General features: G+C 41.1%; 1 pseudogene; it reads right to left on the bottom strand.

The window, feature by feature from the left end:
• Positions 1–24,259, bottom strand: part of LOC140732541 (uncharacterized) — a 78,463-nt pseudogene extending 54,204 nt beyond the window's left edge.
• Between the last annotated feature and the right edge of the window lie 3,041 nt (positions 24,260–27,300).

Genomic DNA, 27,300 nt, shown 5'->3' with positions numbered 1-27,300 from the left:
AGATTCCAGCATCTGCTGTGCTGCGTGCTGACAAGATGTTGTGAATATTCAAGTCAGCTTCATATTATAATAAGGATGCAAAGGCTCTCAGGAAGAGAATACACAAGAAGAAATTACCTTTGTATCACTGCAATTAAGCAATCTTCTGTAATTCAATAAGATATTGGTAGCTGGCAGTGGAAATGGCATCAAATTGCAACTTGTTCTAGTTTTGAAATTCTGGCGAAATATAAATAAGTAGGAATGCTGAATATAAAGATGATAAATCATGATTCTAATACAGTTACAATGCAAGACAGATAGCTATTCATATTTCTGGCATATTTAGTTTTGGGGATTTTTATTCGGAAAACCGCAGCTCAAAGGTCTTCTGATTATCTACTAGTAAGGACATTAGAAAACACTTGATAACCAAAATATTTGTTATATTCTAACATTTCCTTAACTTCTTCACCTTGCTTTAGAATAAATTTTGTATATTTCAGTCCAAAGTAGGACAATACATATGCATTCTTTAATCCTGTGTGACCAAGAAAGTGATCATTCTCTTAGTTAAGTCAGCTATGAATTGGTGAGCCCTATCTTATTTCCATAATTAGATTACATCTCAATACATCAACTACTCCTGGCATTGATACCAAAGGTCAATTGGAAGTCCAGGAGTTGAGGCCTAATGGCCAAAGCCCCAGGCCTGTGGTCCAACAGGGAAGTCAGAAGCCTGATGTCAGCGTGTCTGCAAGTCTGCTGGAATTTGGAGGCCTGGAAGTGGCCTGTCCTGGAGTGGGAGGAGTGTCTGTGTGTCTATGAGAGTGTTGGATGAGCGGGATGAGGCAAGGGTTGTCCTATTGCTGCAGTTCTGTGGCTGTCATGTACGTTTCTTTTCTTACAATATTGTTATTCAGAAAAAAAAAAGATTTACAGAGTGCAACACATAGATACAGCTCAACATAACTTGTGTACATTCATATGTTGTAATAAAATTGATCAAAATGTTATAGCATAACACATAAAGGTATACCACACTGTAATCAAAAATTTAAAGATAGGTCATACATCATAAAAGAAGTTTTTTTATGGTCTTAAAATAGAATTGGTATTCATTTATAATAAAGACAATTTAATAACTCTTCAATTCTGTGAATGTCATGATCACCTTAATTATGAGGTGAGAGGTGAACTAACCCCTATTGTCAAAAATCATCTGGGATTGAGCAAGTAAACAGCTTCAAGTTCCTCGGCATCCACATCACCGAGGACCTCACGTGGTCTGTGCACACCTGATCTGTGGTGAAAAAGGCACAATGGTGCCACTTTCACCTCAGACAGTTCAGGAACTTTCTACAGGGGCACAATTCAGAACATCCTGGCTGGCTGTGTCACTGCCTGGAGGCACTGCCTGTGCCGCCCTTAATCTCAGGACTTTGCAGAGAGTGGTGTGGACAGCCCAGTGCACCTGTAGTTGTGAACTTCCCATAATTCAGGACATTTACAAGGACAGGTGTGTAAAAAGGGCCCATAGGATCATTGGGGACCCAAGCCAGTCCAACCACAATCTATTCCAGCTGCTACCATCCAGGAAGCGGTACCACAGCATAAAACCCAGGACCAGCAAGCTCCAGGACAACTTCTTCCAGCAGGCCATCAGACTGATTAACTGATGCTAATTTGGGTGTACTCTATATTACATTGACTGTTCTATTTATTATAAATTCTTATCAATTGCTATGATTGCACACTGTAGATTTAGATGGAGACATATCGTAAAGATTTTTACTGCTCTTGTACGTGAAGGATGTAAGAAATAAAGTCAATTCAATTCAGTTCAAAAAGGTAAAGCGCTGAAAAAGAAGGAATCTATTAGGAGAGTGGACCACGGGAGAAAGGGAATGGGCACTGTGGGGGGGGGGGGTGATAGGCGGTGAGGATGGGTTAAGACAGGAGCCAAAATGGGGAATGGAAATGGAGAGAAGAGGAAGGGAGGGAGAAATAACCAGAAGTTGGGAGAAAAAGTGTGTTTCTGTATAACGGTAACAGATTCCAGCATCTGCCGTGCTGCGTGCTGACAAGATGTTGTGAACATTCAAGTCAGCTTCATATTATAATAAGGATGCAAAGGCTCTCAGGAAGAGAATACACAAGAAGAAATTACCTTTCTATCACTGCAATTAAGCAATCTTCTGTAATTCAATAAGATATTGGTAGCTGGCAGTGGAAATGGCATCAAATTGCAACTTGTTCTAGTTTTGAAATTCTGGCGAAATATAAATAAGAACGTAATGCTGAATATAAAGATGATAAATCATGATTCTAATACAGTTACAATGCAAGACAGATAGCTATTCATATTTCTGGCATATTTAGTTTTGGGGATTTTTATTCGGAAAATCGCAGCTCAAAGGTCTTCTGATTATCTACTAGTAAGGACATTAGAAAACACTTGACAACCAAAATATTTGTTATATTCTAACATTTCCTTAACTTCTTCACCTTGCTTTAGAATAAATTTTGTATATTTCAGTCCAAAGTAGGACAATACATATGCATTCTTTAATACTGTGTGACCAAGAAAGTGATCATTCTCTTAGTTAAGTCAGCTATGAATTGGTGAGCCCTATCTTATTTCCATAATTAGATTACATCTCAATACATCAACTACTCCTGGCATTGATACCAAAGGTCAATTGGAAGTCCAGGAGTTGAGGCCTAATGGCCAAAGCCCCAGGCCTGTGGTCCAACGGGGGAGTCAGAAGCCTGATGTCAGCGTGTCTGCAAGTCTGCTGGAAGCTGGAGGCCTGGAAGTGGCCTGTCCTGGAGTGGGAGGAGTGTCTGTGTGTCTATGAGAGTGTTGGATGAGTGGGATGAGGCAAGGGTTGTCCTATTGCTGCAGTTCTGTGGCTGTCATGTGCATTGTTGTGTTCAACATTCTGGATATGCTCTGTTGGTACCAGAACGTGTGGTGACACTTGCGGCTGTGCTCAGCACATCCTTACGTTGTGTTGCTTGTTAACGCAAACAGCGCATTTCACTGTATATTTCAAAGTACATGTGATAAATAAATTAATCTGAATAGAACCTGCTGAGTTCTTTTGTTGCTCCAAATACTGGCTTACTTCTGTGGTTTGTATGATTCATTTTTTCTCTCTCTGCACAATCGTTGTTTGACAGACTTCTTTTGTTTTAATGGGTTCTATTGGGTTTCTTTGTTTTGTGGCTGCCTGTAAGGAGACAAATCTCAAGGTCGTATAAAGTATACATACTCTGGTAATAAAAATACTTTGAACTTTGAGCCTCTCTGATAATATCAGAATCTACAGGACTAGAATATGAAGGCACGCAGATCGCCAGAAGTAGTTACTCAGTTTTTTTATGGTCTTAACATAGAATTGGTATTCATTTAAAATAAAGACTATTTAATAACTCTGCAATTCTGTGAATGTCATGATAACCTTAATAGGGGTGATAGGTGAACTAACCCCTATTGTCAAAAATGGATCTGGGGTTGAGAAGGTAAACAGCTTCAAGTTCCTCAGCAGCCACATCACCGAGGACCTCACATTGTCTGTACACGCCAGATATGTGGTGAAAAAGGCACAACGGTGCCTCTTTCACCTCAGACAGTTCAGGAACTTTCTACAGGGGCACAATTCAGAACATTCTGGCTGGCTGTGTCACTGCCTGGAGGCACTGCCTGTGCCGCCCTTAATCTCAGGACATTGCAGAGAGTGGTGTGGACAGCCCAGTGCACCTGTAGTTGTGAACTTCCCATAATTCAGGACATTTACAAGGACAGGTGTGTAAAAAGGGCCCATAGGATCATTGGGGACCCAAGCCAGTCCAACCACAATCTATTCCAGCTGCTACCATCCAGGAAGCGGTACCACAGCATAAAACCCAGGACCAGCAAGCTCCAGGACAACTTCTTCCAGCAGGCCATCAGACTGATTAACTGATGCTAATTTGGGTGTACTCTATATTACATTGACTGTTCTATTTATTATAAATTCTTATCAATTGCTATGATTGCACACTGTAGATTTAGATGGAGACATATCGTAAAGATTTTTACTGCTCTTGTACGTGAAGGATGTAAGAAATAAAGTCAATTCAATTCAGTTCAAAAAGGTAAAGCGCTGAAAAAGAAGGAATCTATTAGGAGAGTGGACCACGGGAGAAAGGGAATGGGCACTGTGGGGGGGGGGGGGGTGATAGGCGGTGAGGATGGGTTAAGACAGGAGCCAAAATGGGGAATGGAAATGGAGAGAAGAGGAAGGGAGGGAGAAATAACCAGAAGTTGGGAGAAAAAGTGTGTTTCTGTATAACGGTAACAGATTCCAGCATCTGCCGTGCTGCGTGCTGACAAGATGTTGTGAACATTCAAGTCAGCTTCATATTATAATAAGGATGCAAAGGCTCTCAGGAAGAGAATACACAAGAAGAAATTACCTTTCTATCACTGCAATTAAGCAATCTTCTGTAATTCAATAAGATATTGGTAGCTGGCAGTGGAAATGGCATCAAATTGCAACTTGTTCTAGTTTTGAAATTCTGGCGAAATATAAATAAGAACGTAATGCTGAATATAAAGATGATAAATCATGATTCTAATACAGTTACAATGCAAGACAGATAGCTATTCATATTTCTGGCATATTTAGTTTTGGGGATTTTTATTCGGAAAATCGCAGCTCAAAGGTCTTCTGATTATCTACTAGTAAGGACATTAGAAAACACTTGACAACCAAAATATTTGTTATATTCTAACATTTCCTTAACTTCTTCACCTTGCTTTAGAATAAATTTTGTATATTTCAGTCCAAAGTAGGACAATACATATGCATTCTTTAATCCTGTGTGACCAAGAAAGTGATCATTCTCTTAGTTAAGTCAGCTATGAATTGGTGAGCCCTATCTTATTTCCATAATTAGATTACATCTCAATACATCAGCTACTCCTGGCATTGATACCAAAGGTCAATTGGAAGTCCAGGAGTTGAGGCCTAATGGCCAAAGCCCCAGGCCTGTGGTCCAACGGGGGAGTCAGAAGCCTGATGTCAGCGTGTCTGCAAGTCTGCTGGAAGCTGGAGGCCTGGAAGTGGCCTGTCCTGGAGTGGGAGGAGTGTCTGTGTGTCTATGAGAGTGTTGGATGAGTGGGATGAGGCAAGTGTTGTCCTATTGCTGCAGTTCTGTGGCTGTCATGTGCATTGTTGTGTTCAACATTCTGGATATGCTCTGTTGGTACCAGAACGTGTGGTGACACTTGCGGCTGTGCTCAGCACATCCTTACGTTGTGTTGCTTGTTAACGCAAACAGCGCATTTCACTGTATATTTCAAAGTACATGTGATAAATAAATTAATCTGAATAGAACCTGCTGAGTTCTTTTGTTGCTCCAAATACTGGCTTACTTCTGTGGTTTGTATGATTCATTTTTTCTCTGTCTGCACAATCGTTGTTTGACAGACTTCTTTTGTTTTAATGGGTTCTATTGGGTTTCTTTGTTTTGTGGCTGCCTGTAAGGAGACAAATCTCAAGGTCGTATAAAGTATACATACTCTGGTAATAAAAATACTTTGAACTTTGAGCCTCTCTGATAATATCAGAATCTACAGGACTAGAATATGAAGGCACGCAGATCGCCAGAAGTAGTTACTCAGTTTTTTTATGGTCTTAACATAGAATTGGTATTCATTTAAAATAAAGACTATTTAATAACTCTGCAATTCTGTGAATGTCATGATAACCTTAATAGGGGTGATAGGTGAACTAACCCCTATTGTCAAAAATGGATCTGGGGTTGAGAAGGTAAACAGCTTCAAGTTCCTCAGCAGCCACATCACCGAGGACCTCACATTGTCTGTACACGCCAGATATGTGGTGAAAAAGGCACAACGGTGCCTCTTTCACCTCAGACAGTTCAGGAACTTTCTACAGGGGCACAATTCAGAACATTCTGGCTGGCTGTGTCACTGCCTGGAGGCACTGCCTGTGCCGCCCTTAATCTCAGGACATTGCAGAGAGTGGTGTGGACAGCCCAGTGCACCTGTAGTTGTGAACTTCCCATAATTCAGGACATTTACAAGGACAGGTGTGTAAAAAGGGCCCATAGGATCATTGGGGACCCAAGCCAGTCCAACCACAATCTATTCCAGCTGCTACCATGCAGGAAGCGGTACCGCAGCATAAAACCCAGGACCACCAAGCTCCGGGACAACTTCTTCCACCGGGCCATCAGACTGATTAACTGATGCTAATTTGAGTGTACTCTATATTACATTGACTGTTCTATTTATTATAAATTGTTATCAATTGCTGTGATTGCACACTGTAGATTTAGATGGAGACATATCGTAAAGATTTTTACTGATCTTGTACGTGAAGGATGTAAGAAATAAAGTCAATTCAATTCAGTTCAAAAAGGTAAAGCGCTGAAAAAGAAGGAATCTATTAGGAGAGTGGACCATGGGAGAAAGGGAATGGGCACTGTGGGGGGGGGGGTGATAGGCGGTGACGAGATGGGTTAAAACTGGAGCCAAAATGGGGAATGGAAATGGAGAGAAGAGGAAGGGAGGGAGAAATAACCAGAAGTTTGGAGAATCAGTGTGTTTATGTATGATTGTAACAGATTCCAGCATCTGCTGTGTTTCGTGCTGACAAGATGTTGTGAACATTCAGGTCACCTTCATATTATAATAAGGATGCAAAGGCTCTCAGGAAGAGAATACACAAGAAGAAATTACCTTTCTATCACTGCAATTAAGCAATCTTCTGTAATTCAATAAGATATTGGTAGCTGGCAGTGGAAATGGCATCAAATTGCAACTTGTTCTAGTTTTGAAATTCTGGGGAAATATAAATAAGTAGGAATGCTGAATATAAAGATGACAAATCATGATTCTAATACAGTTTCAATGCAAGACAGATAGCTATTCATATTTCTGGCATATTTAGTTTTGGGGATTTTTATTAGGAAAATCGCAGCTCAAAGGTCTTCTGATTATCTACTAGTAAGGACATTAGAAAACACTTGATAACCAAAATATTTGTTATATTCTAACATTTCCTTAACTTTTTCTCCTTGCTTTAGAATAAATTTTGTATATTTCAGTCCAAAGTAGGACAATACATATGCATTCTTTAATCCTGTGTGACCAAGAAAGTGATCATTCTCTTAGTTAAGTCAGCTATGAATTGGTGAGCCTTATCTTATTTCCATAATTAGATTACATCTCAATACTTCAACTACTCCTGGCATTGATACCAAAGGTCAATTGGAAGTCCAGGAGTTGAGGCCTAATGGCCAAAGCCCCAGGCCTGTGGTCCAACGGGGGAGTCAGAAGCCTGACGTCAGCGTGTCTGCAAGTCTGCTGGAAGCTGGAGGCCTGGAAGTGGCCTGTCCTGGAGTGGGAGGAGTGTCTGTGTGTCTATGAGAGTGTTGGATGAGTGGGATGAGGCAAGGGTTGTCCTATTGCTGCAGTTCTGTGGCTGTCATGTGCGTTGTTCTGTTCAACATTCTGGATATGCTCTGTTGGTACCAGAACGTGTGGTGACACTTGCGGCTGTGCTCAGCACATCCTTACGTTGTGTTGCTTGTTATCACAAACAGCGTTTTTCACTGTATATTTCAAAGTACTTGTGATAAATTAATTAATCTGAATAGGACCTGCTGAATTCTTTTGTTGCTGCAGATGCTTGCTTACTTCTATTGGTTGTATGATTTGTTTTTTCTCTGTCTGCACAATGGGTGTTTGATGGATTCTTTTGTTTTAATTGGTTCCATTGGGTTTCTTTCTTTTGTGGCTGCCTGTAAGGAGACAAATTTCAAGGTTGTATTAAGTATACATACTCTGGTAATAAAAATACTTTGAACTTTGAGCCTCTCTTATAATATCAGAATCTACAGGACTAGAATATGAAGGCACGCAGATCGCCAGAAGTAGTTACTCAGTTTTTTTATGGTCTTAACATAGAATTGGTATTCATTTAAAATAAAGACTATTTAATAACTCTGCAATTCTGTGAATGTCATGATAACCTTAATAGGGTGATAGGTGAACTAACCCCTATTGTCAAAAATGGATCTGGGGTTGAGAAAGTAAACAGCTTCAAGTTCCTCGGCATCCACATCACCGAGGACCTCACGTGGTCTGTGCAAACCAGATCTGTGGTGAAAAAGGCACAACGGTGCCTCTTTCACCTCAGACAGTTCAGGAACTTTCTACAGGGGCACAATTCAGAACATCCTGGCTGGCTGTGTCACTGCCTGGAGGCACTGCCTGTGCCGCCCTTAATCTCAGGACATTGCAGAGAGTGGTGTGGACAGCCCAGTGCATCTGTAGTTGTGAACTTCCCATAATTCAGGACATTTACAAGGACAGGTGTGTAAAAAGGGCCCATAGGATCATTGGGGACCCAAGCCAGTCCAACCACAATCTATTCCAGCTGCTACCATGCAGGAAGCGGTACCGCAGCATAAAACCCAGGACCACCAAGCTCCGGGACAACTTCTTCCACCGGGCCATCAGACTGATTAACTGATGCTAATTTGAGTGTACTCTATATTACATTGACTGTTCTATTTATTATAAATTCTTATCAATTGCTATGATTGCACACTGTAGATTTAGATGGAGACATATCGTAAAGATTTTTACTGCTCTTGTACGTGAAGGATGTAAGAAATAAAGTCAATTCAATTCAGTTCAAAAAGGTAAAGCGCTGAAAAAGAAGGAATCTATTAGGAGAGTGGACCACGGGAGAAAGGGAATGGGCACTGTGGGGGGGGGGGGGTGATAGGCAGTGAGGAGATGGGTTAAGACAGGAGCCAAAATGGGGAATGGAAATGGAGAGAAGAGGAAGGGAGGGAGAAATAACCAGAAGTTGGGAGAAAAAGTGTGTTTCTGTATAACGGTAACAGATTCCAGCATCTGCCGTGCTGCGTGCTGACAAGATGTTGTGAACATTCAAGTCAGCTTCATATTATAATAAGGATGCAAAGGCTCTCAGGAAGAGAATACACAAGAAGAAATTACCTTTGTATCACTGCAATTAAGCAATCTTCTGTAATTCAATAAGATATTGGTAGCTGGCAGTGGAAATGGCATCAAATTGCAACTTGTTCTAGTTTTGAAATTCTGGCGAAATATAAATAAGTAGGAATGCTGAATATAAAGATGACAAATCATGATTCTAATACAGTTACAATGCAAGACAGATAGCTATTCATATTTCTGGCATATTTAGTTTTGGGGATTTTTATTCGGAAAACCGCAGCTCAAAGGTCTTCTGATTATCTACTAGTAAGGACATTAGAAAACACTTGATAACCAAAATATTTGTTATATTCTAACATTTCCTTAACTTCTTCTCCTTGCTTTAGAATAAATTTTGTATATTTCAGTCCAAAGTAGGACAATACATATGCATTCTTTAATACTGTGTGACCAAGAAAGTGATCATTCTCTTAGTTAAGTCAGCTATGAATTGGTGAGCCCTATCTTATTTCCATAATTAGATTACATCTCAATACTTCAACTACTCCTGGCATTGATACCAAAGGTCAATTGGAAGTCCAGGAGTTGAGGCCTAATGGCCAAAGCCCCAGGCCTGTGGTCCAACAGGGGAGTCAGAAGCCTGACGTCAGCGTGTCTGCAAGTCTGCTGGAAGCTGGAGGCCTGGAAGTGGCCTGTCCTGGAGTGGGAGGAGTGTCTGTGTGTCTATGAGAGTGTTGGATGAGTGGGATGAGGCAAGGGTTGTCCTATTGCTGCAGTTCTGTGGCTGTCATGTGCGTTGTTCTGTTCAACATTCTGGATATGCTCTGTTGGTACCAGAACGTGTGGTGACACTTGCGGCTGTGCTCAGCACATCCTTACGTTGTGTTGCTTGTTAACGCAAACAGCGCATTTCACTGTATATTTCAAAGTACATGTGATAAATAAATTAATCTGAATAGGATCTGCTGAATTTTTTTGTTGTTCCAAATGCTTGCTTACTTCTATTGGTTGTATGATTTGTTTTTTCTCTCTCTGCGCAATGGGTGTTTGATGGATTCTTTTGTTTTAATGGGTTCTTTTGGGTTTCTTTCTTTTGTGGCTGCCTGTAAGGAGACATATCTCAAGGTCGTATAAAGTATACATACTCTGGTAATAAAAATACTTTGAACTTTGAGCCTCTCTGATAATATCAGAATCTACAGGACTAGAATATGAAGGCACACAGATCGCCAGAAGTAGTTACACAGTTTTTTTATGGTCTTAACATAGAATTGGTATTCATTTAAAATAAAGACAATTTAACAACTCTGCAATTCTGTGAATGTCATGATAACCTTAATAGGGGTGAGAGGTGAACTAACCCCTATTGTCAAAAATGGATCTGGGGTTGAGAAAGTAAACAGCTTCAAGTTCCTTGGCATCCACATCACCGAGGACCTCACGTGTTTCTGTGCACACCAGATCTGTGGTGAAAAAGGCACAACAGTGCCTCTTTCATCTCAGACAGTTGAGGAAATTTCTACAGGGGCACAATTCAGAACATCCTGGCTGGCTACATTACTGCCTGTTGTTACGAATGTGCCACAACTCTGAGGGGCCGAAGGGTTCAAAGTCGCCCCCTCCTTTTTGAGAATCGCAAGATCGCTATTAATTTGGGTCTGGGACCCAGGAAATGAGTGAGAGACACGCAGAATCCTCAAGGTTTGGAATGTGTCCTGGCCTCAGCGAAACAAAAACCCCTGATAACGGCTATTGTCTCTTGGAGACGGAATTGTGTATTGAGTACTGTACTATTCATTGAAGCCCTCAGGGGACGACCAGAGTGGGCTGGTTGAGGGATTGCATCATCCCAACCTGATTGACATCTGAGACCCTGTGAGTAAGGATAAAAGAGGGTCTGGGGAACAACCCCTTTAGACGCACCAGGAGAAATGCTAGAAATCCCGTGACAGCGTTTAATAGCGACAGCCGGTGGGGGGCTTGTGTGCGTCCTTTCCCTTGCCTGGGATTGGCGGGCTCACCACGGAAGAATAGTTTTAGCTAAAGGAAAGGCCACAAGTGAACAGCCACCCCAACGGGACTCCCGACGAATCGAAATCATAGAAGGAATCGGCAAGTTTCTAAAAATCTCTCTCTCTCTCCAACCATTGAAATACAGCAGTCCCAAAAAGGCTGCAGCCTGCATGAACTGAGTCACTTTTATATTTCCATCGGACAATACATTTATCCCCTAGACAACGATAGAGCTTATTTCTTACTGATTATTATTATACCCACACTTTTAGATTTAGTATTGACGACGTATATTATCTGTATGTTTGTATTGATATTATTTTTGTGTATTTTTACTAATCAATACTGTTAAAAATTGTATCATCAGGCTTCAACGGACCTCTCTATCTTTGCTGGTAAGTGACCTAGTTACGGGGTTCGTAACACTGTGCCTCCCTTAATCACAGGACTTTGCAGAGAGAGGTGTGGACAGCCCAGTGCATCTGTAGTTGTGAACTTCCTATGATTCAGGACATTTACAAGGACAGGTGTGTAAAAAGGGCCCATAGGATCATTGGGGACCCAAGCCAGTCCAACCACAATCTATTCCAACTGCTACCATCCAGGAAGCGGTACCGCAGCATAAAACCCAGGACCACCAAGCTCCGGGACAACTTCTTCCACCGGGCCATCAGACTGATTAACTGATGCTAATTTGGGTGTACTCTATATTACATTGACTGTTCTATTTATTACAAATTCTTATCAATTGCTATGATTGCACACTGTAGATTTAGATGGAGACATATCGTAAAGATTTTTACTGCTCTTGTACGTGAAGGATGTAAGAAATAAAGTCAATTCAATTCAGTTCAAAAAGGTAAAGTGTTGAAAAAGAAGGAATCTATTAGGAGAGTGGACCACAGGAGAAAGGGAATGGGCACTGTGGGGGGGGGGTGATAGGCGGTGAGGAGATGGGTTAAGACAGGAGCCAAAATGGGGAATGGAAATGGAGAGAAGAGGAAGGGAGGGAGAAATAACCAGAAGTTGGGAGAAAAAGTGTGTTTCTGTATGATGGTAACAGATTCCAGCATCTGCCGTGCTGCGTGCTGACAAGATGTTGTGAACATTCAAGTCAGCTTCATATTATAATAAGGATGCAAAGGCTCTCAGGAAGAGAATATACAAGAAGAAATTACCTTTGTATCACTGCAATTAAGCAATCTTCTGTAATTCAATAAGATATTGGTAGCTGGCAGTGGAAATGGCATCAAATTGCAACTTGTTCTAGTTTTGAAATTCTGGCGAAATATAAATAAGTAGGAATGCTGAATATAAAGATGACAAATCATGATTCTAATACAGTTACAATGCAAGACAGATAGCTATTCATATTTCTGGCATATTTAGTTTTGGGGATTTTTATTCGGAAAACCGCAGCTCAAAGGTCTTCTGATTATCTACTAGTAAGGACATTAGAAAACACTTGATAACCAAAATATTTGTTATATTCTAACATTTCCTTAACTTCTTCTCCTTGCTTTAGAATAAATTTTGTATATTTCAGTCCAAAGTAGGACAATACATATGCATTCTTTAATACTGTGTGACCAAGAAAGTGATCATTCTCTTAGTTAAGTCAGCTATGAATTGGTGAGCCCTATCTTATTTCCATAATTAGATTACATCTCAATACTTCAACTACTCCTGGCATTGATACCAAAGGTCAATTGGAAGTCCAGGAGTTGAGGCCTAATGGCCAAAGCCCCAGGCCTGTGGTCCAACAGGGGAGTCAGAAGCCTGACGTCAGCGTGTCTGCAAGTCTGCTGGAAGCTGGAGGCCTGGAAGTGGCCTGTCCTGGAGTGGGAGGAGTGTCTGTGTGTCTATGAGAGTGTTGGATGAGTGGGATGAGGCAAGGGTTGTCCTATTGCTGCAGTTCTGTGGCTGTCATGTGCGTTGTTCTGTTCAACATTCTGGATATGCTCTGTTGGTACCAGAACGTGTGGTGACACTTGCGGCTGTGCTCAGCACATCCTTACGTTGTGTTGCTTGTTAACGCAAACAGCGCATTTCACTGTATATTTCAAAGTACATGTGATAAATAAATTAATCTGAATAGGATCTGCTGAATTCTTTTGTTGTTCCAAATGCTTGCTTACTTCTATTGGTTGTATGATTTGTTTTTTCTCTCTCTGCGCAATGGGTGTTTGATGGATTCTTTTGTTTTAATGGGTTCTATTGGGTTTCTTTGTTTTGTGGCTGCCTGTAAGGAGACATATCTCAAGGTCGTATAAAGTATACATACTCTGGTAATAAAAATACTTTGAACTTTGAGCCTCTCTGATAATATCAGAATCTACAGGACTAGAATATGAAGGCACACAGATCACCAGAAGTAGTTACACAGTTTTTTTATGTTCTTAACATAGAATTGGTATTCATTTAAAATAAAGACAATTTAACAACTCTGCAATTCTGTGAATGTCATGATAACCTTAATAGGGGTGAGAGGTGAACTAACCCCTATTGTCAAAAATGGATCTGGGGTTGAGAAAGTAAACAGCTTCAAGTTCCTTGGCATCCACATCACCGAGGACCTCACGTGTTTCTGTGCACACCAGATCTGTGGTGAAAAAGGCACAGCGGTGCCGCTTTCACCTCAGACAGTTCAGGAACTTTCTACAGGGGCACAATTCAGAACATTCTGGCTGGCTGTGTCACTGCCTGGAGGCACTGCCTGTGCCGCCCTTAATCTCAGGACTTTGCAGAGAGTGGTGTGGACAGCCCAGTGCATCTGTAGTTGTGAACTTCCCATAATTCAGGACATTTACAAGGACAGGTGTGTAAAAAGGGCCCATAGGATCATTGGGGACCCAAGCCAGTCCAACCACAATCTATTCCAGCTGCTACCATCCAGGAAGCGGTACCGCAGCATAAAACCCAGGACCAACAAACTCTGGGACAGCTTCTTCCACCAGGCCATCAGACTGATTAACTGATGCTAATTTGAGTGTACTCTATATTACATTGACTGTTCTATTTATTATAAATTCTTATCAATTGCTATGATTGCACACTGTAGATTTAGATGGAGACATATCGTAAAGATTTTTACTGATCTTGTACGTGAAGGATGTAAGAAATAAAGTCAATTCAATTCATTTCAAAAAGGTAAAGCACTGAAAAAGAAGGAATTTATTAGGAGAGTGGACCACGGGAGAAAGGGAATGGGCACTGTGGGGGGGGGGGTGATAGGCGGTGAGGAGATGGGTTAAGACAGGAGCCAAAATGGGGAATGGAAATGGAGAGAAGAGGAAGGGAGGGAGAAATAACCAGAAGTTGGGAGAAAAAGTGTGTTTCTGTATGATGGTAACAGATTCCAGCATCTGCCGTGCTGCGTGCTGACAAGATGTTGTGAACATTCAAGTCAGCTTCATATTATAATAAGGATGCAAAGGCTCTCAGGAAGAGAATACACAAGAAGAAATTACCTTTGTATCACTGCAATTAAGCAATCTTCTGTAATTCAATAAGATATTGGTAGCTGGCAGTGGAAATGGCATCAAATTGCAACTTGTTCTAGTTTTGAAATTCTGGCGAAATATAAATAAGTAGGAATGCTGAATATAAAGATGACAAATCATGATTCTAATACAGTTACAATGCAAGACAGATAGCTATTCATATTTCTGGCATATTTAGTTTTGGGGATTTTTATTCGGAAAATCGCAGCTCAAAGGTCTTCTGATTATCTACTAGTAAGGACATTAGAAAACACTTGATAACCAAAATATTTGTTATATTCTAACATTTCCTTAACTTCTTCTCCTTGCTTTAGAATAAATTTTGTATATTTCAGTCCAAAGTAGGACAATACATATGCATTCTTTAATACTGTGTGACCAAGAAAGTGATCATTCTCTTAGTTAAGTCAGCTATGAATTGGTGAGCCCTATCTTATTTCCATAATTAGATTACATCTCAATACTTCAACTACTCCTGGCATTGATACCAAAGGTCAATTGGAAGTCCAGGAGTTGAGGCCTAATGGCCAAAGCCCCAGGCCTGTGGTCCAACAGGGGAGTCAGAAGCCTGACGTCAGCGTGTCTGCAAGTCTGCTGGAAGCTGGAGGCCTGGAAGTGGCCTGTCCTGGAGTGGGAGGAGTGTCTGTGTGTCTATGAGAGTGTTGGATGAGTGGGATGAGGCAAGGGTTGTCCTATTGCTGCAGTTCTGTGGCTGTCATGTGCGTTGTTCTGTTCAACATTCTGGATATGCTCTGTTGGTACCAGAACGTGTGGTGACACTTGCGGCTGTGCTCAGCACATCCTTACGTTGTGTTGCTTGTTAACGCAAACAGCGCATTTCACTGTATATTTCAAAGTACATGTGATAAATAAATTAATCTGAATAGGATCTGCTGAATTCTTTTGTTGTTCCAAATGCTTGCTTACTTCTATTGGTTGTATGATTTGTTTTTTCTCTCTCTGCGCAATGGGTGTTTGATGGATTCTTTTGTTTTAATGGGTTCTTTTGGGTTTCTTTCTTTTGTGGCTGCCTGTAAGGAGACATATCTCAAGGTCGTATAAAGTATACATACTCTGGTAATAAAAATACTTTGAACTTTGAGCCTCTCTGATAATATCAGAATCTACAGGACTAGAATATGAAGGCACACAGATCACCAGAAGTAGTTACACAGTTTTTTTATGGTCTTAACATAGAATTGGTATTCATTTAAAATAAAGACAATTTAACAACTCTGCAATTCTGTGAATGTCATGATAACCTTAATAGGGGTGAGAGGTGAACTAACCCCTATTGTCAAAAATGGATCTGGGGTTGAGAAAGTAAACAGCTTCAAGTTCCTTGGCATCCACATCACCGAGGACCTCACGTGTTTCTGTGCACACCAGATCTGTGGTGAAAAAGGCACAGCGGTGCCGCTTTCACCTCAGACAGTTCAGGAACTTTCTACAGGGGCACAATTCAGAACATTCTGGCTGGCTGTGTCACTGCCTGGAGGCACTGCCTGTGCCGCCCTTAATCTCAGGACTTTGCAGAGAGTGGTGTGGACAGCCCAGTGCATCTGTAGTTGTGAACTTCCCATAATTCAGGACATTTACAAGGACAGGTGTGTAAAAAGGGCCCATAGGATCATTGGGGACCCAAGCCAGTCCAACCACAATCTATTCCAGCTGCTACCATCCAGGAAGCGGTACCGCAGCATAAAACCCAGGACCAACAAACTCTGGGACAGCTTCTTCCACCAGGCCATCAGACTGATTAACTGATGCTAATTTGAGTGTACTCTATATTACATTGACTGTTCTATTTATTATAAATTCTTATCAATTGCTATGATTGCACACTGTAGATTTAGATGGAGACATATCGTAAAGATTTTTACTGATCTTGTACGTGAAGGATGTAAGAAATAAAGTCAATTCAATTCATTTCAAAAAGGTAAAGCACTGAAAAAGAAGGAATTTATTAGGAGAGTGGACCACGGGAGAAAGGGAATGGGCACTGTGGGGGGGGGGTGATAGGCAGTGAGGAGATGGGTTAAGACAGGAGCCAAAATGGGGAATGAAAATGGAGAGAAGAGGAAGGGAAGGAGAAATAAGCAGAAGTTGGGTGAAACAGTGTGTTTATGTATGATGGTAACAGATTCCAGCATCTGCCGTGTTTCGTGATGACAAGATGTTGTGAACATTCAGGTCACCTTCATATTATAATAAGGATGCAAAGGCTCTCAGGAAGAGAATACACAAGAAGAAATTACCTTTGTATCACTGCAATTAAGCAATCTTCTGTAATTCAATAAGATATTGGTAGCTGGCAGTGGAAATGGCATCAAATTGCAACTTGTTCTAGTTTTGAAATGCTGGCGAAATATAAGTAAGTAGGAATGCTGAATATAAAGAAGATAATTCATGATTATAATACAATTACAATGCAAGACAGATAGCTATTCATATTTCTGGCATATTTAGTTTTGGGGATTTTTATTAGGAAAACCGCAGCTCAAAGGTCTTCTGATTATCTACTAGTAAAGACATTAGAAAACACTTGATAACCAAAATATTTGTTATATTCTAACTTTTCCTTAACTTCTTCTCCATCCTTTAGAATAAATTTTGTATATTTCAGTCCAAAGTAGGACAATACATACGCATTCTTTAATCCTGTATGACCAAGTGTTACGAATGTGCCACAACTCTGAAGGGTACAAAGTAGCCCCCTCCTTCTTGAGAATCGCAAGATCGCTATTAATTCGGGTCTGGGACTCAGGAAATGAGAGAGAATCCTCAAGGTTTTGGAATGTGTCCTGGCCTCAGCAAGACAAAGACACGGATAACGGCCATTGTCTCTTGGAGACGGAATTGTGTATTGAGTACTGTACTATTCATTGAAGCCCTCAGGGGATGACCAGAGTGGGCTGGTTGAGGGATTGCATCATCCCAACCTGATTGACATCTGAGACCCGTGAGTAAGGATAAAAGAGGGTCTGGGGAACAACCCCTTTAGACACACCAGGAGAAACACTTGAAATCCCGTGACAGCGTTTAATAGCGACAGCCGGTGGGGGCTCGCGTGCGTCCTTTTCCCTTGCCTGGGAATTGGCGGGCTCACCACGGAAGAATGGCTTTAGCTAAAGGAGAGGCCACAAGTGACCGGCCACACCAACGGAACTCACAAAGGATCGAAATCATAAAAGGAAAAGCCGGCAAGTTTCTAAAAATCTCTCTCTTGACTCCAACCAAAGGCTGCAGCCTGCATGAACTGAGTGACTTTCATATTTCCATCGGACAATACATTATCCCCTAGACAACGATAGAGCTATTTCTTATTGATTATTATTATACCCGCACTTTTAGATTTAGTATTGACGACGTATATTATCTGTATGTTTGCATTGATATTATTTTTGGGTATTTTTACTAATAAATACTGTTAAAAATAGTACCATCAGACTTCAACGGACCTCTCTATCTTTGCTGGTAAGTGACCCAGTTACAGGGTTCGTAACAAAGTGGGGATCCCGTCTCGAGATTTGATACCAAATTGGAGGGCCAGTGAATTGGGCTTGTAAGTCCAAACTTGGATCTGGTTGCGTGGGTAGCCAGACAGGAAACCAGCAAAGATGGACGTGGATGAATTTATAGAAAACCTGACTCTGGAGGCGCTAGAGGCGGCCACAAATTCGGAATTGATATATATTGCGAAAGGACTAAACCTCGCAGAGGTGAGGTTGTCAATGAAAAAACGGGAGGTGTGGAGGGCCATAACTCAGTATTATATTGTGAAGAATGTGTTTTCTGCTGAGGTATTGGAAAATATCCCTGAAAATGCACCAGCTAGTGGGACGGCTCAGTTAGAGTTGGAGAAATTAAGGTTGGAACATGAAATTAAGTTAAAGCAGCTGGAAGCAGCTGAAAAGGAGAAAGAAAGAGCTGAAAAGGAAAAAGAGCAGGAAAGAGCCAAAAAGCAAAGGGAGCATGCACTCCAGCTAAAGGAGTTGGAGGTGAACAAGGAGCAGGAAAGAGCTGAGAAACAAAGAGAGCATGAAATTCAGTTAAAACAGTTGGAAGCAGCTGAAAAAGAGAGGGAGAGAGCCGAGAAAGGAAAGGAAAGAGCCGAGAAGGAGAGGGAGGCGGAGAAACAGAGGCAACATGACTTGGATATGGAGAAGTTAAGCCAAGAGCGAAGAGCTCAAGGGTCAGACCGAGAGGAGCGGTTTAATGTTAGTCGGGAGTTTAGGTTAGTACCATCGTTCGAGGAGACGGATGTTGATAGTTATTTCTTGCATTTTGAAAAGGTGGCAGTGAGTCAGAAGTGGCCCAAAGAGCAATGGGTGGCGTTGTTACAAAGTGTGTTAAAGGGGAAGGCACAATGGGCATATGCGGTGTTGTCCATGGAGGAGGAAGAGTCGGAGAATTATGAGAAAGTAAAGGAGGCCATTCTTCGGACCTACGAATTGGTACCTGAAGCGTATAGACAAAAATTCAGAAATTTAAAGAAAGGGTGGAATCAGACGTATACCAAGTTTGCCTATGAGAAGGATGTGCTCTTGGATCGTTGGTGTGCAGCAGAAATAGTGGAAGAAGATTTTTGCATCTCAGGGAGTTAATTCTGATTGAGGAATTTAAAGGTTGTGTTTCGGATGATATCCGGATGTATTTGAATGAGAAGCCAAATAAGCCCATCTCCGAATTTGCTAGGTTCACAGATGAATATGCCCTAACCCACAAGACAAAGTTTTCCTTGAATAAAAGTTACCAGAGAGACCGTGGGAACAGTAGAGAAAGCCCGCCGGCTGAGGCAGAGATCCCGCCGGGAGCTAGTGGTAAAATTGAGGAGGAGAGGCAAGATGGCAGGAGAGGTCCTGGCTTGACCAGTTTTAATTGTGGAAAGGTGGGTCATATTGCATCTAAGTGCTTTGCTCTGAGGAAGGAGACAGGAAAATGGAAAGCAGCAGTCCCTATAGGATGTGCTGTGGTGATCAGTAAATCGATGAGAGAGCCCCAGGTAGACAGAGTACGAGAAGGGTCTGAGAAATGTATTTCAGAAGGAACCATGTCTGTGAGAACGAGAGACACACCAGTTCCAGTGCGGATCTGGAGAGACACGGGAGCTGAACTGTCATTGATTAGCAGTAAGGTACTGGATGATGGTCACAAGACTGGAATGGTAGCTTTGAGAGGCATAGGAAAAGGGACAGAAGCGGTGCCCTTACATAGGATCATTATAAATTGTGAGCTGGTATCTGGACCAGTTGAAATAGGGGTGCGATCAGAATTCCCGAGAGCTGACGTGGACGTCCTTCTTGGTAACAATTTAGCCGGTGGTAAGGTTTGGTCAGCAATGAAGCTGACAAGCCAGCCTGTAAGTGTTGAGGCCCCGCCCCTAGATTCCAAGATGTATCCCGCATGCGCGATCACTCGCAGCATGTCGAGAAAGGCAGCTGAGAACAAGACCAGTTTAAATCAGGCCAGTATCGATTTGGCTGAGACGTTTTTACTGACCCTGTACCAAGAGGGTTTAGAGAGTGGTAAAACGGAGAATAGGAAAGTGAAAGAGAGTAAGGGAGAGGAGGTAGACCTGCCCTTAGCCAGGAGGAAATTTATAGAGGCACAGAGTAAAGATGAGAAACAGATAAGGCTGTTAAAAGGTCCAGGGTTGGACATGGATGATCTGTCTGGTTTGGCAGAACTGTTGAAGAAGTTGAAAATTGTAAAGGTGTTCCCGATAATGAAATGAGGGCAGTCCTAGATGAAAAGGATGCCATTACCTTGAAGAAGTCTGCTGGGTTGGCAGATGAGGTTGTTTCAGCCCGCGGGGTTGAGTTTACTCCGGAAGGGAGTTGCCCAGAGAGTAGCTGGGAGGATCAGGGGAATTTAGAATTTGAAAAGGGTACGGGTATTGAAAGCCTGGAAGAGGCAAATGTCCCATTTGAGTGTGTCCAAGATGTGGATGCACGTGGTACTGAACCTAGTAATGGAGCTCAGAAAAAGTCTGAGGTATTTGATTCAGTTGAGAAGGAATGCAGTCCTTGTGGGTCAGATGGACTTGGTTCAGTGAAGAAAGGGTTAACCTTGGTAATAGTGGGAAGTGAGAATTCCCAGTTGTTTGTGCTCGAAGGTGTGTTGAAAGTTAGTGAGGAGATAAAAGGTGGTGAGGTGAATATTATTATTGAAGGAAAAGGGAAAAGTGTAGTTCCTAAATTGAATGAGGAAAATTTAAAGTCTGGATTGATGTCAGAAGCAGCAACCAGGCTGCAGAGACAATGGCTTGTTATCAAGGTGCCTGCGAATCAATTACAGGTTGAGTTGGAATGTAAAGGTGCCCCACACGCTATTGTTATTCACGAGTGTGCTGTGAAAAGGCAGAATTTGAAATGCTGTTTGAACAAAGAGTTTAAACTGAAAACTAATAGCCTGAAGGGTCCTGAAGAGAAAACTAGCAACTTGCTTAAAATTAAAGAATTGTGTGGAAATTCAGAAAATTGACTAAGTTTGGAACATATTGTTGATAAAATAACTCCTATGAAAGGACCATGCAAAGGCCTATTCCACACTAGTATACAAGTTAACCACGTGGGAGTTAACTGGAAAAGGGGCGAGGGTTTTAAGGAATTTCGACAAAGCATGTGAATAATAAAGACAACCCCATGGAAGATTGACTGTTAAGTTTGAAAGTAACGTAAAGATTAGTATTTGCATGAACTTTTGTAGTATACACGTAAGCTAAGATCACAACTCTTTAGTTTTTGTTTGTTGAAGGAAAGGAATAAAAAAATAGGTGGTTATTAAATTGGAGTCTGATGCTACAAGAATTTATTAAGGTACAAGATGTTAAGATATTAAAGGAAGTGACAATGTAATCGTTAACTGTTTAGATGCTGAATTGAATGTATAACTGTATTACTCTGTAGTGATGAAAAAAACTCTTTTGTATTGTGTTAGATTCTAAAATCCTGTAAGACTCTGTATTAATTCATTTTTACTGATGGTAAAAAAGCTTTGAAGGAAGGGGGTGTTACGAATGTGCCACAACTCTGAGGGGCCGAAGGGTACAAAGTAGCCCCCTCCTTCTTGAGAATCACAAGATCGCTATTAATTCGGGTCTGGGACCCAGGAAATGAGAGAGAATCCTCAAGGTTTGGAATGTGTCCTGGCCTCAGCAAGACAAAGCCACGGATAACGGCCATTGTCTCTTGGAGACAGAATTGTGTATTGAGTACTGTACTATTCATTGAAGCCCTCAGGGGATGACCAGAGTGGGCTGGTTGAGGGATTGCATCATCCCAACCTGATTGACATCTGAGACCCCATGAGTAAGGATAAAAGAGGGTCTGGGGAACAACCCCTTTAGACGCACCAGGAGAAACGCTAGAAATCCCATGACAGCGTTTAATAGCGACAGCCGGTGGGGGGTTTGCGTACGTCCTTTTCCCTTGCCTGGGAATTGGCGGGCTCGCCACGGAAGAACGGCTTTAGCTAAAGGAGAGGCCACAAGTGACCGGCCACACCAACGGAACTCACAAAGGATCGAAATCATAAAAGGAAAAGCCGGCAAGTTTCTAAAAATCTCTCTCTTGACTCCAACCAAAGGCTGCAGCCTGCATGAACTGAGTGACTTTTATATTTCCATCGGACAATACATTATCCCCTAGACAACGATAGAGCTATTTCTTATTGATTATTATTATACCCGCACTTTTAGATTTAGTATTGACGACGTATATTATCTGTATGTTTGCATTGATATTATTTTTGTGTATTTTTACTAATAAATACTGTTAAAAATAGTACCATCAGACTTCAACGGACCTCTCTATCTTTGCTGGTAAGTGACCCAGTTACAGGGTTCGTAACACAAGAAAGTGATCATTCTTTTAGTTAAGTCAGCTATAAATTGGTGAGCCCTATCTTATTTCCATAATTAGATTACATCTCAATACATCAACTACTCCTGGCATTGATACCAAAGGTCAATTGGAAGTCCAGGAGTTGAGGCCTAATGGCCAAAGCCCCAAGCCTGTGGTCCAACAGGGAAGTCAGAAGCCTGATGTCAGCGTGTCTGCAAGTCTGCTGGAAGCTGGAGGCCTGGAAGTGGCCTGTCCTGGAGTGGGAGGAGTGTCTGTGTGTCTATGAGAGTGTTGGATGAGTGGGATGAGGCAAGGGTTGTCCTATTGCTGCAGTTCTGTGGCTGTCATGTGCGTTGTTCTGTTCAACATTCTGGATATGCTATGTTGGTACCAGAACGTGTGGTGACACTTGCGGCTGTGCTCAGCACATCCTTACGTTGTGTTGGTTGTTAACGCAGACACGCATTTCACTGTATATTTCAAAGTACCTGTGATAAATAAATTAATCTGAATAGGACCTGCTGAGTTTTCTTGTTGCTCCAGATGCCAGCATCCACAGTCTCTTATGTCTTCACTTTATCGAGAGAAGAGAATCTTTATAGACAGCAGAACAGGTCAACACAGGCCTTTCGACCCATGATGTTGCACTGACCTGTAGAAGCATTCCCTATCATCAATCTAACCCTTCCCTCCTAATTAGCCAATAACTCTCCATTTTTATTAAATCCATTCTACCTATCTAAGATTCTTTCAAATGCCCCTATTGTATTAGCTTCTCCAACCACCCTGGCAGTGCATTCCAGACACCCACCACTTTCTGTTTAAAAAAACTACCTCTGACATCCTCTCACACTTTCCCCCATTCACCTAAAGTGGATGCCCTCTGGTATTAGCCCTTGCTTCCCTGTGAATAAAGATGCTGGCTATCCTGTCTATCTATGCCCTTCATAATCTTTTACTCCTCTGACAAGACACTTCTCATCCTCCATCACTCCAAGTCAAAAAGCCTTACATCAACCAACCTTCTCTCATGAGAAATATTCTCTAATCCAGGCAGCATCCTGACAAATCTCAATTGTACCTTCTCCGAGGCTTCCACATCCTTCCCATAGTGAGTTGAACAAAACTGAACACGATAGTCTAGGTGTGGTTAAACCAGAGTTTTACAAAGCTGCAAAAATACCTTACAGCACTTGAACTCAATCCTCAACTAATGAAAACCAGCAGACCATGCACCTTCTTAATCACCTAGCAACTTGTGTGGCAACTTTTGAGTGATCTACGGATGTGGATCCCAATATAGTTCTGATTTCCTTGACACTGCTAAGAATCCTGACATTGACCTTGTACTCCATCTTAATGTTTGATCTTCCAAAGTATATCATTTTACACTTTTCCGGATTGAATTTAATCTGCCACTTTTCTGTTCAGCTCCTATATCCTATATAGAACCTATGACGAACTTCCATTCTATCAACAACTGCTCCAACCCACCTTTCTAATTACTCACCCAAGTCATTTATACCAGGACAGATCCCTATGGAATACTTCTATTCACCAACCTCTGGGCAGGATATGCTCCATCTACTACCAACTACTAACTCTGCCTTCCGTGGAAAAGTCAATTCCAAATCCACAAAACCAAATTTTCCGAGAAACATTATTATTCAGTAACACAGTAGTATTAGGCAGGTTGACACTTGTGGCAAAAAACTCAGCCAGCAACCAGCTCACTGCTTACGATCTTCCATCTCCAATGATGCAACAGGCAGCGATGGCACCAGCCTTGAATTGCCCGCCTCCAAAGCCAAAAAAATCCGGCACCCTGAAATCACGCTAGTCTTCCAGGCTGCATCCTTGACAAATCGAAAAGTAGCCAGTTGTGAGGCCCCAAGGGTAGGTTCCATTTCCACAAAGAACCAAAGTCAGCATGTAATTTTAGGTCACGGTCTTCAAAATAACCCTGAAAAGGAAAAAATAGATATTAAAGATAGAAATAGAGCTGTTTCCAAAGATGCAAGTGAAAAAGTCGCCATTAGGTGCCATCGTCCTCTTAAGCTCTGCCCGGTGTGATAAAGAGCATGAAGTGCATTTTCTAAACATTGAATGGACTCACCCAACTTGGGCAGTGACGTATCTTAGTAACCTCTGTGTTTTACAGACGGGACCGATGGTTCAATGTGGCAATTTTTGTATAGGAGGTGTGAGGAGGAAGAGGAGGATTCAAGGTCGAGGCCTATGGACAATTCTGGTATGAAAAATTATAATCACTGCACTAGTTCAAAAGTGGACTCAGAGTCCATCTTTACAATGAAAGCTACTTATCAATGGGTTTTACATGGACTGGTGATCAAAGTTGTCCTGTTCCATTGTGACCAGTCTGTGGCAAACAACCTACTATTATAGCAATGGCTCCAGCAAAATTGAAAAGAAAGTTAACTACAAATCACAACCATATGACATGTAAAAGTGATGATTATTTTAAATGGCTATTGGAATCTCAAAACAGAGTAAAATGTTTGCTAATAAAGTCACAGTCAGTAAAAGATTCAGGAAGCAAGTTACTTTGTAGCAAAACTTATTACCCAGAAAAGGAAAAGTCACACAGTTGGTGAGAATCTAATAACACCAGCATGTAAAATTATAGTGGGTAAAATGCTAGGACAAGATGCAGTATGAGAAATTGAAAAGGATTTACTCTCAAACAGTACAATAAGTCGACGTATTGATGACATGTCACAGGATGCTGAAAAGGTTTTGTGTGATAAACTGAAAAAAACAACAGCTTCACTATCCAGGTTGGTGAGTCACCAGAATTTCACCAATAAATGTCATGTTGTAGCATTTGTAAAATTTGTAAATGACGGTGAAATTCAACAAAGCTTTTTCTGTTGCAAAGAGCTGCCAAACCAAGCAAAGGTCATGATACATTTAATGTTTAGTCTTCATATCTGGAAACAAAAGGTCTGTCTTAGGGGAACTGTGTTGGCATCTGTACTGATGGTGACCCATAAGTGGCTGGCTCCATGAGAGGTTTTGTTTCTCTTGTAAAAAAAGAAAATCCTGACTTCGTCACTACACACTGCTTTCTTCACAGAGATAAGCTGATGTCAAAAACTCTTGGAGATGAAATGAAAAGAAGTTCTGGATAATGCTACGAAAATGGTTAACTTTATGAAACAAAGACCAGTTCACTCATGAATGTTTAGAACACTGTGTGAAAACCTGGGCAAAGAGCACACCAATCTCCTTCTACATAGAGAAATCCTGTGGCTTAACAGAAGAGTTCTCAACAGGATGTTTGAGTTGAAAGGTGAATTGCAGGAGTACTTTAAAAAAAAATAGTAGAGAAGATTTTGCTGAGTGCTTTGAAGATGAAGAATGGCTGCAGAAACTGGCCTACTTAGCAGACATTTTTCATCATATGAACCAGTTGAACACATCTCTGCAAAGCCCTGGAGAATCTGACGACTTCAAGTGACAAGATTCTTGGATTTAAAAGGAAACTGATTCTTTGGAAAAGTCATATTGCAAAAGGAAATCTTGAAACCCTTCCACTGCTGCTTGGGCTTGAGAGTGAGGAAGGATATCAGAAAATCTCGAGTCTAATTGAAAACCACCTGGAAGTACTGCAGTACAAAATTGAACAGTATTTTTCCTCCTGTTCAACACAAGTATAAGACTGAGTGATGGACCCTTTCTCGGAATCTTCTGCTCAGCCTGGGAACTTGACTTTGAGAGAAGAGGGAGAACTTTGTGAGCTGCAGTCTGATCATGCACTCAAGATGAGATTTACTGACCTGTCCATGGACAAGTTTTGGATTTCAGTGAAAGAGTATCTTGCCATTCATAGGAAAACAATGAACATTTTGCTGCAGTATTAAACTTCTACATGTCTGAGCATGCTTTTTCCTGTTTAACAAGCATCAATTGTATCTTAGGCTATATTTTTACTCATAGTGCTTTAGCTTATGGTTTTTAGTAACTTTACTATTCAACATTGTCAATGCATTTTCATGTTGTAAATAGCATTAATGAAAATCAATTTACATCCTTTATTTAAATTAAATCTACCAAGCTTACCTTAAGAAAAATTAAATCCCATTTTGGCTTATGTCAGTTATTTAACAGAAATTGATTATGTTTGCCTTATGAGTTTTTAAAATTTATGAAAGGGAAAAAAGAGATTAATTTCAAGAAAAATAAGTTAAGCTTAACTACCTTTTTTTCAAGAAAGGTTGGTTAAAAATTCATTCTCTACTCAAAAGGGCATTGACAATAATTTTTGGATTATTATATCAACAACTTACTGATCACACTAACATACCATGAGCTGTAAATATAATAATTTTTACGCAGGGGTTCCCTGAGACCTGAAAATTTTTTCAAGGATTCCTCCAGGGCAAAAGGGTTGAGAAAGGCTGCTCTAGAAGGACAAAGGCAGCAAAAATATGGAACCATCACCACCTAGAACTGGTCCTTAAAGCCACACACCATCCTGGCTTACAAATACCTCACTGTTCCTTCACCATCAATGAGTCTAAATTCTGGATATTTTTCCATAACACATTTGGTCATACTCACACCTCAAGAACTGTAGCAATTCAAATATATAGCTCGCTACCACCTTCTCAAGGACAATTAGAAATGGGCAGTTAAATTCTGGCTGAGCTTGTGAAGCCCACATCCTTTGAATGAATGTTTCTAAGAAGTAATTAATTGCACTCTGCTCACCAACTTCCAAGCTGTTCTCTCTCTTTCAAAACTTTTAGGGTCTGAAGACTCAATGAACAATAAACCCAAGTGCTAATATAAGGCAAAATATATTCTGGATTTGGGTTGGATGATAACTTATGTTAATGAATGTGTTAGAACGATTTTTGGGTTTAGCACATATACATTTAGCAAATGACTTCGGCTACAAGACCCACATCTGAATATGTATTGT

The sequence above is a fragment of the Hemitrygon akajei genome, chromosome 8 (genome assembly GCF_048418815.1).
Source record: "Hemitrygon akajei chromosome 8, sHemAka1.3, whole genome shotgun sequence".
Classification (NCBI taxonomy): Eukaryota; Metazoa; Chordata; class Chondrichthyes; order Myliobatiformes; family Dasyatidae; genus Hemitrygon; species Hemitrygon akajei.
The sequence above is the reverse complement of the archived record's forward strand: the minus strand, read 5'-3'. Positions and strand labels throughout refer to the sequence as shown.